The sequence below is a fragment of the Sapajus apella genome, unplaced genomic scaffold (genome assembly GCF_009761245.1).
Source record: "Sapajus apella isolate SASKATOON/1434 unplaced genomic scaffold, GSC_monkey_1.0 scaffold68, whole genome shotgun sequence".
Classification (NCBI taxonomy): domain Eukaryota; kingdom Metazoa; phylum Chordata; class Mammalia; order Primates; family Cebidae; genus Sapajus; species Sapajus apella.
In genome coordinates this window covers 2,292,772-2,306,053 of record NW_022437008.1, presented here as the reverse complement: position 1 = coordinate 2,306,053, position 13,282 = coordinate 2,292,772, and positions in this window count along the sequence as shown.

The window sequence follows — 13,282 nt, the reverse complement described above, 5'->3', positions numbered from 1 at the left end:
GCACATAAACCGGTAAACCTGGAAGAAATGGAGATTCTACATTTCAAGGTCCCAAATGATGCCGAGGCTTTGAGTAGCTAAGGTGTTGCCCTGCTGTTCAGTACACGAGTCACGAGCCACATGTGGCTCCTGGGCACTTCAGATGTGGCTCATGTGACTTGAGACATATTTTAAGCATAAAATGCCCACCAGCTTTAAAGACTTGGTACAAAAAGTTTTTATATTGATCACATACTGATACAGTAATATTTTGGATATATTTTTTTTTTGAGACAGAGTTTCACTCTTGTTACCCAGGCTGGAGTGCAATGGCGCGATCTCGGCTCACCGCAACCTCCGCCTCCTGGGTTCAGGCAATTCTCCTGCCTCAGCCTCCTGAGTAGCTGGGATTACAGGCACGCGCCACCATGCCCAGCTAATTTTTTGTAGTTTTAGTAGAGACGGGGTTTCACCATGTTGACCAGGATGGTCTCGATCTCTTGACCTCGTGATCCACCCGCCTCGGCCTCCCAAAGTGCTGGGATTACAGGCTTGAGCCACCGCGCCCGGCCTATTTTGGATATCTTTAAATAAAATATTAAAATTAAAATTTTATGTTTTTGTTTTAATTCTGCTACTAGAAAATTTTTGATTACATTTGCAGCTCACATGTATGGCTGACGTTATGTTTCTGTTGGATCATGCTGGTCTAGAACACTCCAGACTCCCTGTCACCTGCGAGCATTTGTACATGTTTCTCCCTCTTTTTAGAGCACCCTTCTTTCACACACCTCCCCACAACTAATTCCATATACGGTTCAGTTCTCAGTGAAGATATCTCTCTAGGAATTCCCCTTGGTCCCCCAGGGTAGGTCAGGGGCCTGTTCTGGGCTTCCACAGCTCCTGGGGCTTCTCCCATCCCAGCCTTGACCCCTCTGCCTACCTCTCCTGTGTCCCACGTTGAGCAGCTGTGATGTCAGCATCTGTGTGTCTGTCTCCTCTTTGGACTAATAATAATAAGTCCATGAGCGTGGGGGCAGAGTCTTTCTTGGTCACCACATTATCTCCACAGGCTGGCACATAGTCAGTGAATGTACTGAATTAATACATGACCAGTGAGATGTGGGTTGTGCAGATTTCACAGCTGGACTGTGAAGCCAGCCTCGGAGGCCGCGTTTTGATGGCCCTGCCACCAGGCAGCATCTCGAACTGCTTTGACTCCTGCTGGGCGTGCAGTGGACGTGCCATGGATGGCGTCTGCCTCCTGTGGCGTTGCTCTGCCTGCCTGTCTGAGCTGCCTTGTGGCTAGCCCCGATTATACGAACATCTAAAGAAAAGAAAAAGCCACATTAAAATTCTGTTTTACACCCTCAAATTGACAAGAGTTAAGATAACTGCAGGTGAGGATGGGGGGTCACAGGATTGGCCTTTTACCAATGGCACATTTCTGAATGGGGACTTGGTCTTTGTTAATTTATATCAGGTTTTGGCACAACATAGATTTTGATAAAGAGATTTTTTTTTTCCTCCAGAGATTCCCCTTATTTAAATTGCATAGAAGCATTGCTTTAAATAAAGTCATTTTACAAATAGTCTGTCGGTTTTTTCCTTTGAGATTCTTTGGTTGCTTCAGTAGTTTTTCTAATTAATTTGACATGAAAAGATGTTCCAACTCATCACTAATCAGAGAAAGACAAAGATCAGGAAACTGAAATCCACTTCCTGTCATTCCATCTTGCTTGTTCAAGTAACACCTCTGCTTCCAGCACGACCTCCAGGCCACGTTCCCACATTCTCCCTGTCCATCGTGGCTCTCCTTTTTCCATCCCACCCTGCCTGTTGTCCCCCACCAATTAAAGATTCATCATTACAGTCACCCTCTAAATTCCCTTTCTCCTCAGCCTTTCGCCCCCACCCATCTTACTAAAAGCCAGCCCCTAATTATATGAACATCTAAAGAAGAAAAAGGCCACACAAATTTTGTTTTACACCCTCAAATTGACAAAAGATGATTGTAGGTGAGGATGGGGATTCACAGAACATCTCATATGTTGCTGATGGGAGTTCAAATTAGTACAACCCTCTGGGAAGTAGCTTGTTATTATTATTTTTTTTTTGAGACGGAGTTTCGCTCTTGTTACCCAGGCTGGAGTGCAATGGCGTGATCTCGGCTCACCGCAACCTCCGCCTCCTGGGTTCAGGCAATTCTCCTGCCTCAGCCTCCTGAGTAGCTGGGACTACAGACACGCGCCACCATGCCCAGCTAATTTTTTGTAGTTTTAGTAGAGACGGGGTTTCACCATGTTGACCAGGATGGTCTTGATCTCTTGACCTTGTGATCCTCCCGCCTCAGCCTCCCAAAGTGCTGGGATTACAGGCTTGAGCCACCGCGCCCGGCGCTTGTTATTTTATATTTTATTTTTTTGAGACAGAGTCTTGCTCTGTCATCAGGCTAGAGTGCAGTGGCGCCATCTCGGCTCACTGCAACCTTCACCTCCCAGGTTCAAGCGATTCTCCTCCCTCAGCCTCCAAAGCAGTTGGGACTACAAGTGCATGCTGCCATGCCCAGCTAATTTTTTTGTATTTTTAGTAGAGACAGGGTTTCACCACGTGATGAAGGATGGTCTCAATCTCTTGACCTCGTGATCCGCCCACCTCGGCCTCCCAAAGTGCTGGGATTACAGGAGTGAGCCACCATGCCTGGCCCTTTGTTGTTATTTTGAAAAATTGAACTAAATTGAAAATCTGAATCCTGTATACTCAGCATTCCTGGGTCCTTACCCAAAAAGAAATGTTTGACCACATGTATCAGTTGAGATGTTAAAGTTCTCAGCCTTTGGCTAAGATCAAGTACAAAGAGTTCATTTATATACGTTTGTATGCTTTTGTAAAGTATTTATCTGATAGAAAAGAGTCAGAAAACACACCTGATGTCCATTCATAGGAGAACCGGCACATTGTAGTATATGCCACATGACAGATGATTACACAGCAGTGAAAATGAAGGAACTATGGATGTACAAGAAAAAGATGAATTGAGGCTGGCCATGGTGACATGTGCTTGTAATCCCAACACTTGAGGCTTGAGGCCGGAAGTTCAAGACCAGCCTGGGCAATATGGGGAAACCCTATTTCTACAAAAAATGCAAAAATTAGCTGGGCGTGGTGGTGTGTACCTGTAGTCCCAACTACTTGGGAGGCTGAAATGGGAGGATCGCTTGAGCCCAGGAGGTTGAGGATGCAGTGAGCTATGATCCTCGCCACTGCACTGCAGCCTGAGCAGCAGAGAGCCTATGTCAAAAAAAAAAAAAAAAAAAAAGTGAATAAAACAAGATTCCACATAGGATGATACTATTTATAAAGCTCAAAACCAAGCAAAAGGAAACATTCTTTAAGCATATAAAAACATAGTATAAAACTATCTTAAAATTGCAAGGGATGAGGGAAACTTGCGGAATTTATTGCGTTTTATACTTAAAGTGGGTATATTTCATTGTATGTAAATTATATCTCGATAAAGTTGAATCACAAAAGGATAGGTTAGAACGGACTCCCTGTTTTGCCCTGGAAAAGCTGTGTAAGGAGGTGACGTGGGGGTGGTTGCCACCATCTGGTGATGGAGCTGTCATGCTGAAGATGGCCATGCAGAAAAGAAAAAGGACCTAAGTTCTTGGTAATGTCACTGAACCACTTAAGGGACTTTGCTTTCTTCTGTGCTGTATCTCCATATCCTGGAACAGTGCCTGGTAATCGGTTGGTACTCACCTATTTTTAAATACATTTTTTACTGAAGCAGAGCTAAAAATGTTTGAATAGGTAAATTAATGAATTTGACAACCTTAGAACCCACCTCTGCATTCCTTGCTGTGTGAAACAATGCAGTTCCTTTGTTTCAAACATTTTAGAGCCCTTTTTTGGTTTTGAGATGGGAGTTTTGCTCTTATTGCCCAGGCTGGAGTGCAGTGGCACAATCTCAGCTCACTGCAACCTCCACCTCCCAGGTTCAAGTGATTTTCCTGCCTCAGCCTCCTGAGTAACTGAGATTACAGGTGTGCACCACCATGCCCAGCTTTTTTTTTTTTTTTTTTTTTTTTTTTTAAAGTTTCACCATGTTGGCCAGGCTGGTTTTGAACTCCCGACCTCAGGTGATCCACCCACCTCGGCCTCCCAAAGTGTTGGGATTACAGGCATGTGCCACCACACTTGGCCGATTTGGGGCCATTTATCTGCAAACACACGTTAACTGGTGACCCACATGATACATGCGTTGAAACTAACATTTTAGGAGGCATCCACTGTGCATCATGGCCTGTGTTGCAGGCTTCACCTGCATGAATCCTTACAACATCCCTGTGAGGTTGGTTGCAGGTTCCCCATTTTACTGAGTGGGTTCTAAAAGAGAGCACAGATGATCACGCTTGGTCTTGCTATCCATTGGAAGCTTTCTGGGCCTAGACATACTGCTATGTCCACCCATCACTTTTAAGAGATTTCCAGCATTGCAGTTATAGATTTAAGATCAGGAAAAAGTTTTCCATATTTACAGAAGCTGTTGGGGGCAGCCCACAGTTTCAGTTATCTACTGCTACACCAAATCTTGCTGTTGAAACCACTTAATTATCATCACTCATGGTTCTGGGGGTTGACTAGGTTCACCTGGGTGGGTCTCATGCTATTGCAGTTGGATATCAGCTGGGACCACAGTCATCTGAAGGCCCTACTCTGAAGGTCAAGATGGCTCACATGGCTGGAAGCAGATGCTGGCTGTGACCTTGGGCTGTGGCCTGGAATGCCAGACACAACCTCTCCAGGTGACTTGGGCTTCTCACAGTATAATGACGGGGTTCTGAGAGGGAGCATTTCAGTACTGAGTTTTTCAAAAAGCCCAATCAGAAGCCACAGGTGCTTCTAGCCTCAGAAGTCCCAGCATGCCACTTCCTCTGCATTCTATTGGTCAAGTAAGTCACTATGGGCAACCTGGATTCAAGCCAAGGTAAGCCAACCATCCCTTGATGGGAGGAGCAATATGTGTGCCCCACCAGAGGTCTATTTTTTTTTTTTTTTTTTTTTAGATGGAGTCTCACTCTGTCGCCTTGGCTGGAGTGCAGTGGCACAATCTTGGCTCACTGCAGCCTCCACCTCCCAGGTTCAAGCAAGTCTCCTGTCTCAGTCTCCCAAGTAGCTGGGATTACAGGTGCCCACCAACACACCTGGCTAATTTTTGTATTTTTAGTAGAGATGGGAGTTCACCATGTTGGCCAGGCTGGTCTTGAACTCTTGGCCAGGCTAGTCTTGAACTACTGACCTCATGTGATCCACCTGCCTTGGGCTCCCAAAATGCTGGGATTACAGGTGTGAGCTACCGCACCCAGCCTTCACCAGGTGTCTATTTACATTGATTTTTATGGTCAATTATGACTCATTACCAACAACTCCTAGCACCAACCCCTTCTTTTCTTGCTTCCCTCTCTCTCCATGGGGCCACCCACTCTCCGGGGCTCTTGGCTGCAATCTTCATCTGGCATCAAGCCTTCTGGTGGGAGGGCCAGAGGTGGCTTAAGTTGCATGTCCCTTCGCCATATCATGACTTTTTCTCTGATGTCCTTCAGCTTTGAAAATGTTACCGGTTTTTTCTTAAGTAAGCTTTTAAAAAATGTTTTTAATTTTTATGGGTACATAGTAGGTGCACATATCTATGGGGTACATGAGATATTCTGATACAGGTGTATGTGTAATAATCACATCAGGGTACATGGGGCATCCATCAACTCAAGCATGCATCATTTCTTTGAACATTCCAACTGTACTCCCTCAGTTATTCTAAAATGTACCACAAATCAGTTCTGATTGTAGTCACCCTGTTTTATCAAATACTAGATCTTTGTTCATTTTATTGAACTATGTTTTTGTACCCATTAACTATCTCCACTTCCTCTCCCCTCCACTGCCCTTCCCAGCCTGTGATAACTACCCTCCTATTCTCTCTCTCCATGAATTCAGTTGTTACATTTTAGCTCCCACAAACGGGTGAGAACATGAAGTTTGCCCTTCTGTGCCTGGCTTTTGCCACTTAACATGTCCTCCAGTTCCATTCATGTTGTTGCAAATGACAGGATCTCATCCTTGTTCATGGCTGAATAGTACTCCATTGTGTATTTCTTTACCCATTCATCTGTTGTGGACACTTGGGTTGATTCCAAATCTGGGCACTTATAAACAATGCTGCAACCAACAGACATGGGAGTGCAGATGTCTCTTCCATATACTAATTTTCTGTCTTGTGGCTATATAGTGGGATTCCTGGATCATGCGGTAGTTCAGTTTTTTTTGAGGAACTGTATACTGTTCTGTGTAGTGGCTGTACTCATTTACATTCGCACCAACAGGGTATGAGGGTTCCCTTTCTCCACATCCTCACTAGCATTTGTTGTTGCCTGTCTTTTGGATCAAAGCCATTTTACCTGCGGTGAGATGCTATCTCACTGTAGTTTTGATTTGCATTTCTCTATGATCAGTTATATTGGGCACCTTTTCATGTGCTTGTCTGCTATTTGTATGTCTTCTTTTGAGAAGTGGCTATCTTTTGTCGTTTTTAAAACAGATTATTACATTTTCCTGATTGAGTTGTTTAATTTTGAGCTCCTTCTATATTGTTTTTTTTTCTTTTTCCTTTTTTTATTTTTTTTTTTCCCTCAGAGTCTCATTCTGTCACCCAGGCTGGAGTGCAATGGCACAATCTTGGCTCACTGCAACCTCTCTCTCAGGTTCAAGCCATTCTCCTGCGTCAGCCTCCCAAGTAGCTGGGATTATAGGCATGCGCCACCACACCTGGCTAATTTTTGTATTTTTAGTAGAGACAGGGTTTCACCATGTTGGTCAGAGTGGTCCCGAACTCCTGACCTCAGTTGATCCACCTGCCTCAGCCTCCCAAAGTGCTGGGATTACAGGCATGAGCCACTGTGCCCAGCTATATTCTGGTTATGAATCCCTTGTCAGATGGATAGTTTGCAAATATTTTCTCCCATTCTGTAATACATAAGTTTGGTGTACAACTGAGTAAATGTTCACATCTTACATTCAACGGCTGAGGATACTGAAGTGAGGAAGACAGATTGTTACCTATCCTTGTGGACTTTGTGGTCATGGTAATAATCTCTGAAGAGGGTTCTGGTTCTCTGGGAGTTTTCAAGACACACATTTTAGGTGTAGGAAAATATTAGAAAGTCTGCTTAAAACCACTTTGGTCTCATCCTTTAAGCATTTCTATTTTAGTGCATGTTTTATATTGTGCCTATTAACACAGTACAGCTTGCAAATTACCACTGCATCTGTCTCTGTGTATACGCACTTATACACGTGGTGGAAATGCAACTCATAAACGTTTTACTAACGTGGATGTGGTCAAAAATCTCTGAGGACTTCTGGCCTAGGGTGGAGGGCAGGCACATAACCTGGACAAGTTAACGTAAGGTAATATTTACTATGATAGAGGTGTCACTAGGCCCCACAGAGCTGAGAGAGCAGAGGTTGCTGAGGGAGTGCAGGATGTCATTAGTGGTTTTGTGAAGGAGAGGACAGTAAAGCTAAGATGTGAAGGAATTAATCTAAGTCTGAAACTACATGTGCAGAGACTCCAGAAATGATATTGTGGTGTAGTTTAAAAATAATGCAAGGGAGGCCGGGCGCGGTGGCTCAAGCCTGTAATCCCAGCACTTTGGGAGGCCAAGGCAGGTGGATCATGAGGTCAAGAGATCGAGACCATCCTGGTCAACGTGGTGAAACCCCGTCTCTACTAAAAATACAAAGAGCTGGGCATGGTGGTGCATGCTTGTAATCCCAGCTACTCAGGAGGCTGAGGCAGGAGAATTACCTGAACCCAGGAGGCGGAGGTTGCGGTGAGCCGAGATCGTGCCATTGCACTCCAGCCTGGGTAACATGAGTGAAACTCCGTCTCAAAAAAAAATAATAAAATAAAATAAAAATAATAATAATAATAATAATGCAAGGCTGGGCATGGTGGCTCACACCTGTAATCCTAGCACTTTGGGGGGCCGAGGTGGGTGGATCTCCTCAGGTCAGGAGTTCAAGACCAGCCTGACCATCATGGTGAAACCCCATCTTAAAAAATATAAACAAATAAATAAAAATAATAAATAATGCAACTGGGGGTCGGGCATGGTGGCTCACGCCTGTAATCCAAGCACTTTGGAGGCCAAGATGGGTGGGTCACCTGAGGTTGGGAGTTCAAGACCAGCCTGACCAACATGGTGAAACTCCACCTTTAAAAATAATAATAATAATAATGCAGCTGGGTTGGGCACGGTGGCTCACACCTGTAATCCCAGCACTTTGGGAGGCCAAGGTGGGCAGATCACTTGAGGCCAGGGGTTTGAGACCAGCTGGGCCAACACAGTGAAACCCCCTCTCTACTAAAAATACAAATGTTAGCCAGACATGGTGGTGCATGCCTGTAGTCCCAGCTACTTGGGAGGCTGAGGCATGAGAATGGCTTGAACCTGGGAGGTGGATGTGGCAGTGAGCTGAGATTTCACCACTGCACTCCAGCCTGGGCAACAGAGCAAGACCCTGTCTCAACAAAAAGTTACGTAACTGGCTGTAAGGCAGCATGCATATTTAAAAACCACAGCACTAACAGCCCCCCAGAATACCCCTCATGCCTTTCTTCCAGTCATTGCCTCCTCGTGGCATATTATTTTCCAAAAATGACTGTGACAATCAATGTCCCCTATTCTGCCTGCTCTTCTGACCATGTGCCACTCCCATTCCAAGAGCTGGAGTCTGTGACCGCACCTCTTGATCCTGGGGGTCGAGACAATCAAGACAGTATGGTGGGAATGACATTGTGTGACTTCTGAGGCTAGGTCATAAAAGGCAACACAGCTTCTGCCTGGTTCTGTTTCTTGGAATGCTCACCCTTGGAACTCAGTTGGTATGGAAGGAAGCCCAGGCCACATGGATGGTACACATGAGTGTATTCTGGCCGGCAGCCAGCATCAACTGCCAGTGAGGAAGCTTTCAAGATGACCCCAGCTCCAGTCACCATCTGACCACAGCCACGCAAGAGATCCCAAGAGAAAACCTGGAGTGCAGTGATGCCATCATAGCTCACTGCAGCTTCAAATGCGCGATCCTCCCACCTCAGCCTTCCTAGTAGCTGGGATTACAGGCATGTGCCACCACATCTGGCTAAGTTAAAAAACATTTTTTTTTTTTTTTGAGACAGAGTTTCACTCTTGTTGCCCAGGCTGGAGTGCAATGGCGTGATCTTACCTTACTGCAACCTCCGTCTCCCAGGTTCAAGCAGTTTTCCTGTCTCAGCCTCCCGAGTAGCTGGGATTACAGGTGCCTGCAACCACACCCAGCTAATTTAAAAAATATTTTTAGTAGAGACAGGGTTTCACCATGTTGGCTAGGCTGCTCTTGAACTCCTGACCTCAAGTGCTCAAGTGATCCGCCTGCCTTGGCCTCCCAAAGTGCTGGGATTACAGGTGTGGGCCACCATGCCTGGTTTTTGCTTCTTTCTTTCTTTTTTTTTTTTGTAGAGACAGGGTCTCACTATGCTGCCCAGGGTGGTCTTGAACTCCTGGCCTCAAGTGATCCTCCCACCTTGGCTTCCCAAGGTGCTAGGATTACAGATGTGAGCCACAGTGCCTGGCCTGGGTTTTCCCTTTGATCATGGTCTCTGTGCTTGGGCTCATCTTATGAGAGTTTAATGTTGAACACATTTTTGTCCTTTGAGGATGGTGTAGTGGACATTGGTTACATTTGCCTGCTCAACATTCGTTTCCTTTCTTGGCCCCCGCACCCAATTCTTCTACCCTACTCTTGATCTGTGTGCTTTCGATGCAGCTGAGCCCACCTTCCGGCTCTCTAGAGGTGAGCCCATTACCCAGGCCTGGCTAGTAAGAACAACCCATTTCCCTGACCACAGTGATTGTTCGGAAATGTGCCTGTGATCCACGTCTGGCCAGTAACAGCCAGGGTGTGCTTTGGATGGGATAATAGGAAGGGGAACTCCTTTTCTAATGTGGGTTTTTTATTTTGAGATGGAGTCTTACTCTGTCACCCAGGCTAGAGTGCAGTGGCACGATCTCGGCTCACTGCAACCTCTGCCTCCCAGGTTAAAGTGATTCTCCTGCCCCTGCCTTCTGAGTAGCTGGGATCACAGGCATCCGCCACAACTAATTTTTCTATTAGCCTGGCTAATTTTTTTATTTTTAGTAGAGACAGGGGTTTCACCATGTTGGCCAGGCTGGTCTTGAACTCCTGACCTTGTGGTCCGCCCATCTCGGCCTCCCAAAGTGCTGGGATTACAGGCATGAGCCACCACACCTTGCCTCTAATGTGGGTTTCTAGCTGGTGGAATCTAAGGTCATAGTGGCTGGGGCCATTGTAAGGGGAGAATGGAGACAACAGAATGAAGGCAGAGAGGAAAGCGGAGCTGAGAAATGGAGAGCAACAGAGGGAATCCTATTAACACCTCCTGGATCCCTGGGTCCAGCTGTGCCTAGAGGCAGACTTACGCTGTTTCAAGCAGCCTATAGATACTATTTTTTCCTTAATTAGAACTGGGTTTTCTGTCATTTGTAGCCAAAAGAGTCCCAGCAAGGGGCTCTGCACATGGATTTTCTCAAAAAGCCTCAATCAACATTTCCATTTGCTGGACTAAATCCTCAGGTGGAGAAGGTGGTAAAACACAGCACAGTGGTTCTCAGCATAAAATTGCATCATCTGGGCCCTTGTGAGAAATGCAAATTCTCAGCTCCAACTCTAGTGAATCACAGACTCTAGGAAGGGGTTCCAGCAGGAGTGTTTTCAGAAGCCCCCCAGGAGCTGTGTGCTAAGCTCTAAGCAACACTGCAGTAGAGCCCAGTGGTGAAAGACAAGCACATGCTCTTGAGGTTCAAATTACATGTCTCGGCCAGGCGCGGTGGCTCATGCCTGTAAACCCAGCACTTTAGGAGGCTAAGGCGGGCAGATCACGAGGTCAGGAGATCGAGACCATCCTGGCCAACATGGTGAAATCCTATTTCTACTAAAAATACAAAAAATTAGCTGGGTGTGGTGGTGCCCGCCTGTAGTCTCAGCTACTGGGGGAGGCTGAGGCAGGAGAATCGCTTGAACTTGGGAGGCAGAGGTTGCGGTGAGCCGAGATCCAGCCATTGCACTCCAACCTGGCGGCAGAGCAAGACTTCGTCTCAAAAAAAGAAAAGAATTGCGTCTCTCCCTCTGTCTGGCTCTCTGATTTTAAGTTCGTTACATAAACTATCCTGCCTCACAGCTCCCATCTGTAAAAAGGTGCACCTACTATTTGACAGTGCCATTATGTGGAATATTGAGTTAATAGAGGCAAACACTCCGAATAGCGCCTGGTACATAGTCCACGCTCAATTAAAGTTAGATTCACGGCTCTCAGAATTTATCCAACGTTGGAAAAGCCACCTTGGAGGGCTTGTTAAAACATGGATTACTGGTCCCTCCCTGTCCCTCAGAGTTTCTGATTCTCACCAATGTGAGCCCGACAGCCTGCACTTCTGACCAGCTCCCTGGTCAAGCTGCTGCTGCTGGTCTGGGGGACTGGCTTTGAGAAGAGATATTCCTGTTATTGATCTCCAACTCCTTTCTGGTGGATTTTCAGTTACCTCAGGTGCTCTGGAATTGCTCTTTCCACTGAGTCAGGTCTCTGTCTCCTCTCCCTCCCCTCTGGCATCAGCTTTGATAGTTGGATCCCCCATGGCTGGTAATTGGAGCTCTGAGCCTGGCTTTCTGCTGAGAGTAGCCCCAGCCTCCACCTGTTCAGGACACCTGATTGATGTTTCCTTCAATTGCAAGTGTTCCTTTTTTGGCAGCCTTCAGAGCTGTCTCCAGCTTTCTTATATAAGCAGATGTCTTTCCTTCTACCCTCTGGGAGGCTGCAGTTGCCACATCACTCCAGTGGCAGCCACAGTGTCAGTTCTTTGCTTTGTGAATACAAATGGTCTTACATGCAGGACCAATTAAATATCCTCCAACAAATAGCTCTGTAACTTGGCACTGCTGGCTGAAGCAAAAAGTCAGTGTGACTAGAGGTGACAGTGAGACGGGGAGAATGTCAGGAGATCAGGTCCAAGATAGGAAGAAGATGGTTTGTACAAGGCTTTATGTATCATGGAAAGAGCTAGGGCTTTATCCTAATAGTGGTAAAAAATTCTTTTAATCATTTTAAAGAATTGTGAAATGTAGCATATATGTGTATACTTATATACATACACACACATTTGTACATATAGATTCAAAAAGTTATATAATGAACACACATGTAGCTGTCACATAACTAAGAAATGGGACATTACCAGTCAGACACCTCTAACATTTGTGGAAACTGGGCCAAGAGTACAAATGGAGGTGCCCTATCTACTGCCTACACCCTTCTCTTGCCTTCCTTGTTAATGTCCTGTGCCCCTAAGGAGTTATTCATGCACGTATGTGGACACCAAGCCTGCGCGTTGGAGCTTGGTCCATGTACCCCACATCACCTCTTGCTTACCCCTTGGGTTTGGGGTGTGCATACCAACATGTTCTGTTCTGGGTGTTAGGTGGAAGATGGACTAGGAAGAGACCCAAACAGTTGCTAAAAGCAGGTTTGGAAACATTTGAGTATTGAATTCGACAGAACTGGTACTCCGAGCATGGTCTACAATTGCGTTGTTCAAGAAGATAGCCACTTATCTTCCTGAAGTTAAATAAGGTTGTTTAAGCTTAAATTAATCAAAATGAAATAAAATTTAAAATTCACTTTATTTATTTTTTTTTCCAGAGACAGAGTCTCACTCTATAGCCCAGGCTGGAGTGCAGTGGTGCAATCTCAGCTCACTGCAACCTCCACGTCCTGGGTCCCAGTTCAAGCAATTCTTCTGCCTAGCCTACCGAGTAGCTGGGATTACAGGCACGCATCACCATGCCAAGCTAATTTTTGTATTTTTAGTAGAGACAGTGTTTCACCATGTTGGCCAGACTGGTCTTATGAACTCCTGACCTTGTGATCCGCCTGCCTCAGCCTCCCAAAGGGCTGGGATTACAGGAATAAGCCACCACACCCTGGATTAAAATTCACTTTCTTAGTTACACTAGTCACATTGCAAGTGCTTAGCAGCCACATGTGGCTTGTGGCTATTACACTGGACAGTGCAGACATAAACATTTCTATCACTACAAGGTGTTTTACTGGACAATGCTAGTTAGGAAAGAGAAGTGGAATGGGTTCTAGGAGAAACAGGAAATTATTACCCTTACACTGGAAAAA